Below are 7,523 nucleotides of genomic sequence, written 5' to 3'. Positions count from 1 at the left end.
TCTGCATTTTCTGGCTATGTTTACAAAACAGAGGCTGCAGCATCCTGCAACAGCCCCATTTTCCCTTTCAGGCTGAACTTTTCCAGAAGGGGAAACCACCAGGTTGGGGGTTGATTACTGGGGATTTTTCTTCTTGGGAAGGGAGGGATGGCAGGGCGTGGCTGCTGTTTTTTGGAACCAGATAGGAAAAGAGAATAGAGTAGATTTTTTCCCCCCCCACTCCAGGAATCTCTAGACACCACCCCAGGGTAGCCTCTCGCTGTCCACAGGGATGGCTGTGTCCAGCACCACAGGAGAATTCATTGCAACTACCCAGAGCAGCTGGACTGCTGCAGTAGTTCTAATGAACACTTTTCTTTCTTTTCTTTCTTTCTTCGTTTGTACCACAGTTTCCTCTGTAAATTCAATATCATAATTAGTGTGAATGACAAATAAAATGTTTGACAAGTATGCCCGTGGGCCTGGTGCATTCTTTTATCAGGGAGAAGAAAACCCTCTCAGGGGAAAAGGAGCCATCAGGAGAAGGGTGCTGACCGTGTGTCACTCACAACATCAAAAATAGGTTTCCATGGGGTTTGGGTTTTTTTAATGATTTCTTTCTTTTTTGCCAAAATGGTATTTTCCTGCTGTGGAGTAACCTGGTGAAAGGCCTGAAATCCAATGGGATACCAGAGCAGGAGGGAAATTTACACGGAGGCCCTGGCACAGGGTGCCCAGAGCAGCTGGGGCTGCCCCTGGATCCCTGGCAGTGCCCAAGGCCGGGCTGGACATTGGGGCTTGGAGCAGCCTGGGACAGTGGGAGGTGTCCCTGCCCATGGCAGGGGTGACACTGGATGGGCTTTGAGGTCCCTTCCATCCCAAACCTTTTCATGATTCCATGAAATGGGCCTCTGCATCCACAGAAGTCCAATAATTGAGTTATATCCCTGGCTTCTCGATTAAATTTCAGTATTTCACATTCATCTACAGCTCTTATTTTTCTTCATCTTTTCCTTCTTGGATTGGATCCTTTTTGCTACTGATGGATTGAACCTTCCCTGAGGAGCACCAAAACAGATTTTAAGGTCATGTTACTTAAAAGATTTGGGGTTTTTTTCTCTTTAAATAATTAATGAAACAGAAGTGTTTATGAAATATTACTATGGGTGTACTAAGCTTTCAAAATGAGAAAAATATATTGAAAGTTCATTTCAAAAGCCTCTGGATGTAGGAAGACGTAGATATATGTAAAATACCTTCTAATATTGGTCCAACCTACTGCATGATATTAAAGGAATTTTCAGTAATACCCTTCTCCACAATAATCAGGGAACCATGGAATGGTTTGGGTTGGAAGGGACATTAAAGATCACCCAGTTCCAAGTCCTCTGCCATGGGCAGGGAACCTTCCAGACCAGGCTGTTTTGTATTATACATGTAATTTATAGATACAATTTATATACACAAGGATTGGCGTTTAGCTGCTCCTCTCAGTAAAGTGAAAAACCAGCTACAAAGCAAAGTATTAAAGGTGCATTTTTCTTCTGACAGCTCGCAGAGTAATGCTCCATCTCTCAAACCATAACCCATATTATCTGTTTAAAATTAGGGCCAAAACACTAAAAGAAAACGGAATTCCAGGTGCTTCTTTAGAGGCAGAAATGTTGGCACCCCCCCTCTCTGATGGGGTTCCTGCTTACTCTGCTCACCGTGGCCTCCTGACATTTCTTTCCAGCAGCATCCTAAAATATTGCATTTATATTTTTGAAGAGACTCCCCTACGGATTCCTCCCCTAACCCTGTGAAACCCAAGAGCACTTCTCTCGCCGTGGACGAGGAGGCAGAGCACGTGTTTATTTTGTCTCTGGTTTTGACACGCAGGAAAAGAAGCCACAAATAGCGATAGTCAAAACAAACCCAAAAATATGACACCCAAGGGCATCTCAGCAGAAATATTTGCTGCTGGGGTTTGAAGACTTTGCAGAGGACAGAGCAGGCTGCTGGGTTTTGAAGATTGTGCAGAGAACAGAGCAGCAGAGTTCTGGTTGTGGAGAGGAAGGGAAGGCGTCAGGCTGCCATGGCCACTTTGAGCAGATCCATGGATCCCACTGCCTGTCCTTGTGGGGAAGGCTGTGTCTTCCTTCCCTGCCTCAGCTGGACTGAGGAGAATCCCTCCTGTGCCAAACCCCCCGGTTTTCAGAGTGGTTGTGCCATCCCAGACCAGTGGCAGCGTGAGGGGAGGGAGCAGGGGCAGCTCCCTCTCCTGCCCCTCTGCCTTGCTCCCTGCCCAGGGCAGCTGGAAAAGAGGGAGCTGAGATCCCATGGGAAGACAGGGCAGCCCTCTGGGACGCAGAGGTGACCCCACCACACCAGTTTGGGCAACTGGGAGCATCCAGCTCAACCCTCCCTCTGTGGCTGCTCGAGAGGGAGGAGGAGGAAAGGGCACAGAAGGTGATGAAGACCAAGGCTGGAGGCTGCTGCTGGTGAGAGGAGGGGCTGCCAAGGACGAATGCAAAACGTTGTTGACTTCTTGTGGCACTTCACACCCAGCTTTTAATGAGCTTTAATTACAAAGGCCACTGTCTGGGGCATTTGACTTGTGCAGTGGGGGCTCATTAAGCACCATCAGCCCTCAAGGCGCCATCCAGCTCCACACAGGTGTCCTGGAAAAGTAACTCACTGTGTGTCAAGCTCCTGGAAAAAGAACCCAGGTGTGTGTCCAGCTCCTGGATAAATAACCCAGGTGTGTGTCCAGCTCCCCAGGGATGTCCTGGATAAATAACCCAGGTGTGTGTCCAGCTCCCCAGGGATGTCCTGGATAAATAACCCAGATGTGTGTCCTTGGGTGCACTCGGCTTCTCCCTCTTCCCAGTGGCACCACACCACGCCTGGATCCGTGGGGCAGGAGCGAGATCCCTTTCCCTGGGCAGGCCTGGAATGCTGGTTCGTGGCTCAGCGTGTGTGGCCACGGAGCAGACAATAAACTGCATTATCTGCTCCCAGACAGAGCTTGTTCACAACCTTCAGAGCTCCGAAATCTGTCACTGCTGCAGCTCTTAGGCTGCGGGGCCTGCTAATGGCCCTGTGGTTTCCAGACATGACTAAAATGTGACTCAGCCCAGCACTGTAAAAGGGCCAAAAATACAATTTTTCTTTGTCCCCGCACCTTTTTGCAACACTGAGTTTCTTACAGGGCTGCGAGATGATTTGGGAATATCTCAATTATTCCTCCAGGCACCCCCTTCTTCTCCCTGGAAGAACCTTTGCTCCCTGTTTTTACCTTTGCTGAGGACTCACAATGACTTTGCCACCGGGATGCCCTGTGGATCAGGACTTTTAAGTGTAGGCAGGAAAGGAATGTTCAAATTCCAGCTCATCCCAACTCCTGCCTGCTGGGGGAGGGAGGCACAGCGTAGATAAAAGCATGTTTAACCCTGAGGAGAAGGAAAATAAAAGCCCAGAACCTCCAGGTCCCCATTGGAATGTCTAGCTACTGAATTAGGAAGCTTGTTTGCTGGTTTTAGGTTACAGGGACACCTAGAAGTCTCCCAGACTGGATTAGTCAGCACGAGTCACTGTCTGGGAATTGTTTGGGTTTCTCGAGAGGAGGATAAAACAATTTAGGGAGAAAATCTAATAGACAGATTTCAAACACAGCCTGCTTTCCGAGCAGGGAGGGGGGCAGCTCTGCGCTGAGGGCTCTGGAAAACGCTCGTTCCTGAGGGAAGGGAGCCTGGCAAAAGAGAGGGAACTCGCTCCCTGCCGATACGGAATTGTTTCCTGGAGCACGCAGAAAGTGCCTCTGGCTGTTTTACTTCCAAATGCCTCAAACACGGGAACAGCTGTAGCTTTTCGGGGAGGCTTAAGTGGCAAACTTACACTTGACACATGTGAGCAGAGGAGAGAGAGCTGGGCACAGCTCCTCAGGAGCTCTCTGACTACTGAAAGTGCTTCACGACACCACCAGGTCAGGTTTATTCCTGCGGGATGTTTACTCCCATTTATTTCCCTGTTTTCTCACACCAGAATCCCTCAGGACCCAGACGTCCCAGTTCACAGAACCACAGAAGAGCTTGGGTTGGAAGGGACCTGCAATTCCTTGAAAATCAGTGAATTTTCAGTGAAACAGCAAAATCCCTGCATGAAGCTCCTGTGGCAAACTTCACCCTTCCTCTCTGAAATGAGTTGCTCTTAAATAAAGTTATTTCACACAGGAATGTTTCCACTTTCATTTTTGCCTCATAAAACTGTTGCTAAATTTGTGGAGGGGGGAAGGAAACCTTTCTTTTTCAATTCTATTCCCTCCTCTTTGATATTTCTCCAGCTTCCTGCAGACCAGGAGCACGGAGATGTCAGCCCAGCACACGTAACTTCGAGGGATGTGTGATCCCAGCCAGTCCAATGCCAGCATGTCCATCCCAAGGCAATTATAGTTTTGGGGCTGGATGAGTGGAAGTTGTTCTGGTTTAGGACAGAAAAATCAAAACTTTCTGCACATGGCAAACATCTGTCAGCGTGGTCCTGAAAAACTGTTCAGTGGCATCATCCTTTTGAAAATGATGAAACCTGAATGATTTTTGTTGCCAAAGGTTGGAGCCTGCCAGTCCTGGGAATGCTGGCCCTTCCAGGATCCTCACTTTGTGGAAGCAGAATGACAAGGTTGGGGTGAGTGAGCAGGTTGCACCTCAGCCCATCCCAAGGATTTCCAAGCAGCCCCAGGTGTGAGAGGCCAAAATCAAGGGATTTTGGTTAATTTTCAGTGCTGTCCTGACCGTGGCTGTGACCTCAAGGGGTCACCTGGGTGACCTTGCAGCCCCCTAAGATATTAAAGGTGCAGATATTTTACCTTGTAGTGCCTTTCCCAGTGTGATCCTGTTAGTCTGAGTTGATTTTTGGGATCGTTTTGTGTACTGCCCAGCTCCCCAGGGTCTTCAGCCATATCACCTGCTGGAAAATATTTGTCTCCTTTCTCAGTGTCCCATGGCCAAGCTGGACATTTTCAACTTCCTGAAGTCTTCCACGCACCTTAATTCTCATGAAGACACCACGTGTTATGTTCAAGAAGCTTCCAAGTGTTCCCTCAGCCAGTGTGGTTCCACTAAAGATGAGAAATGAGTCACTCAAGGAGTCCCCTCTTTGTGGGTGGTGAATTTTGTCACTTTGACGACTACAGAGCACTCAGAAAAGAGTGGGGGGAAGAGAGGGACCCCTCCAGACACTTCTGTGAGGGATATTTTTGTGCCTGTTCGCAGGAATATCAACAGGGATCTAGAGATTTGCCTCCCACACAAAGATGGTTTCAGTGGCACAGGAGGGAAGAGGGAGTTGGGGAAGAAGAGGGGCAAGCGGGAGGTCAAATTTATTCCAAACCTTTAAAAAAAAGCAAAATTGTATTTCCCATCTCTTGTCCCTCCCAGGTGGATATCACAATTAGGATAAAGAAAAAAATCTCTAGGAAGAAAAAAAACCCAGTTCTGTTGAAAGAATGAGGTTTTTTGTTGTCTGTTAAAGAGATGCAAGAACAGACCCCAAATTGTGGCTTCTCCAGCTGTAAAAAACTGGGGGAAAAAAAATAAACCAAACCAAAAACTCCTGAATGTTTTTTCTATCCCTGATGAAACAAATGTGTTAGAGCTAAACCATCCTAGGAATTAGGTTCTCTTCTGGGAGGCTGGTGGAGGCACAAGGAGGAGAATGACCTCGTTTTCTCACAGCTGCTGCTCAGCATTTCTCTGAATTCAATTCCTCAAGTGCCACTCTCCTCACGTGTACCACCACTCACACACTCCGTGGATGGAGCTTTCTGACTCCTCTTTGCTGAGCAATGCATCTTAGCACAGACTGGACCTAACTCAGGGTTTATCCCTGGCTTCTCCACTTGCTGGAGCAAAGTCCCTCCCTTCTTGTGCCTTGGTCTCCTCCTTGCATGAGTGACACTGATCTTTGAGGAGCCCTTTGAGCTCCGTGGATGAAGAGGTTCACGGAGGGAAGGTTGTTGTTATTGTTGTCTCCACCATAAAAACACGTCTGTAAATCATCTCTCAGGAATAGTGAAGCAGGTTTCATTGGCTCCAGAGCTGGGTGACTGAACGGAGAAGAATTTCCTTCTTTGGCATTTTCCCCTAGTTTTAATAATTCTGAACTCTTGCTTTAGATCTTGTTTACATTAGGCTGGTTCAGTAACTGTGTGTCTCCCTCCAGCAATTGTCTCCCTCTTCCCCACCTTCCTCAGGTATTTGGTTTAGGTACCAAACATCTGACTCAGGTCTTCCTGGAGAATGGCTGAGCTGGGGTGGATGGAAGAAGAAATTATTCTTTCCTGTTGGAGAGGAGAGGGACTTAACGGGGGAAAGAGGCAGAGGCCACGACTGTCATGGACACAGGCCCTGGGAACAAAAAAAATCTTGGCTGTTACCACACCCTCTTGAAATGTTAATCACACACTGTACAGGTGGCATTGCTAAAAACATTTGGGGCAGAGGATGGGAATGGCTTCTGCTAAGCTGAACACGATCGGGGCTGCAAAGGTCACAGCTCTGCTCTGGGCTGTGGTGGCCTCGCCTCCAGTCCTGGGGGCAGCTTTGGGCACCGCAAGGGGAGAAGGACATAAAGCTCTTCAAGAGAGTCTGGAGGAAGGATACAAGGATGGGGAAGGGTCTGGAGGGGCCACACGAAGAGCAGCTGAGGGACTTTGGCTTGTTGACCCCAGAGAAAGGGAAACTGAGATGAGATTCAGCAGGGGCTGCAGCTCCTCCCGACGGCCAGCTCCGATCTCTGCTCCTGGGACAGGGACAGCAGCCAGGGAGTGGCTGGAGCTGGGCCAGGGCAGGCTCAGGCTGAGAGCAGGGAAAGGTTCTTCCCCCAGAGGCTGCTGGGCACTGCCCAGGCTCCCCAGGGAATGGGCACGGCCCCGAGGCTGCCAGAGCTCCAGGAGCGTTTGGACAGCGCTGCCAGGGATGCCCAGGCTGGGATTGGTGGGGGGTCTGTGCAGGACCTGCGGTGGGACTGGCTGATCCTTGTGGGTGCCTTACTCAGGATATTCTCAGCATCCTCCTAACTCAGGATATTCTCTAACTCTGCGAGTTCCACCTGTGCAATTCTGCAACACAGAAGCAGAACCCCCCAGGCACAGCATGGCTGCTCCTGCTTCGGCTCTGCGAGGCTGTGGCAGGGGAAGGATGAGGCTGCTCAGAGCCCGGCCTGGCCAGTCCTGCCAGAGCGGGGCTTCTGCTCGGCCCCACCGCCCGAGCGGAGGCAGCATCCCCTGCGGAGCGCAGGCAGGAGGGGGATAGGGCAGGACGGCAGGGAAGAGGCTCCCGGTGCCGTGGCTGCCGCGACTCGCTGAAATTCCCGGCAGATGGAGCTCGACTCCAGGCGATGCTGCCTCAGCCGTCCTCGCTCTGTGTGCTGAGGACATGGAGCAGCGTGGGGAAACGGCTCCGTCAAACCCAGCCTGGGCGTTCGAGTGCCGCAGCCATCACAGGATCACTGAATTAACAGGGTGGGCAGAGCCCTCCAGGATCACCCAGTGCCACCCCAGCAGC

The sequence above is a fragment of the Corvus kubaryi genome, unplaced genomic scaffold (genome assembly GCF_017639235.1).
Source record: "Corvus kubaryi isolate FWS band 111438036 unplaced genomic scaffold, C.kubaryi_AGA036_p1.0 36767, whole genome shotgun sequence".
Classification (NCBI taxonomy): domain Eukaryota; kingdom Metazoa; phylum Chordata; class Aves; order Passeriformes; family Corvidae; genus Corvus; species Corvus kubaryi.
This window is presented reverse-complemented; position numbering follows the sequence as displayed.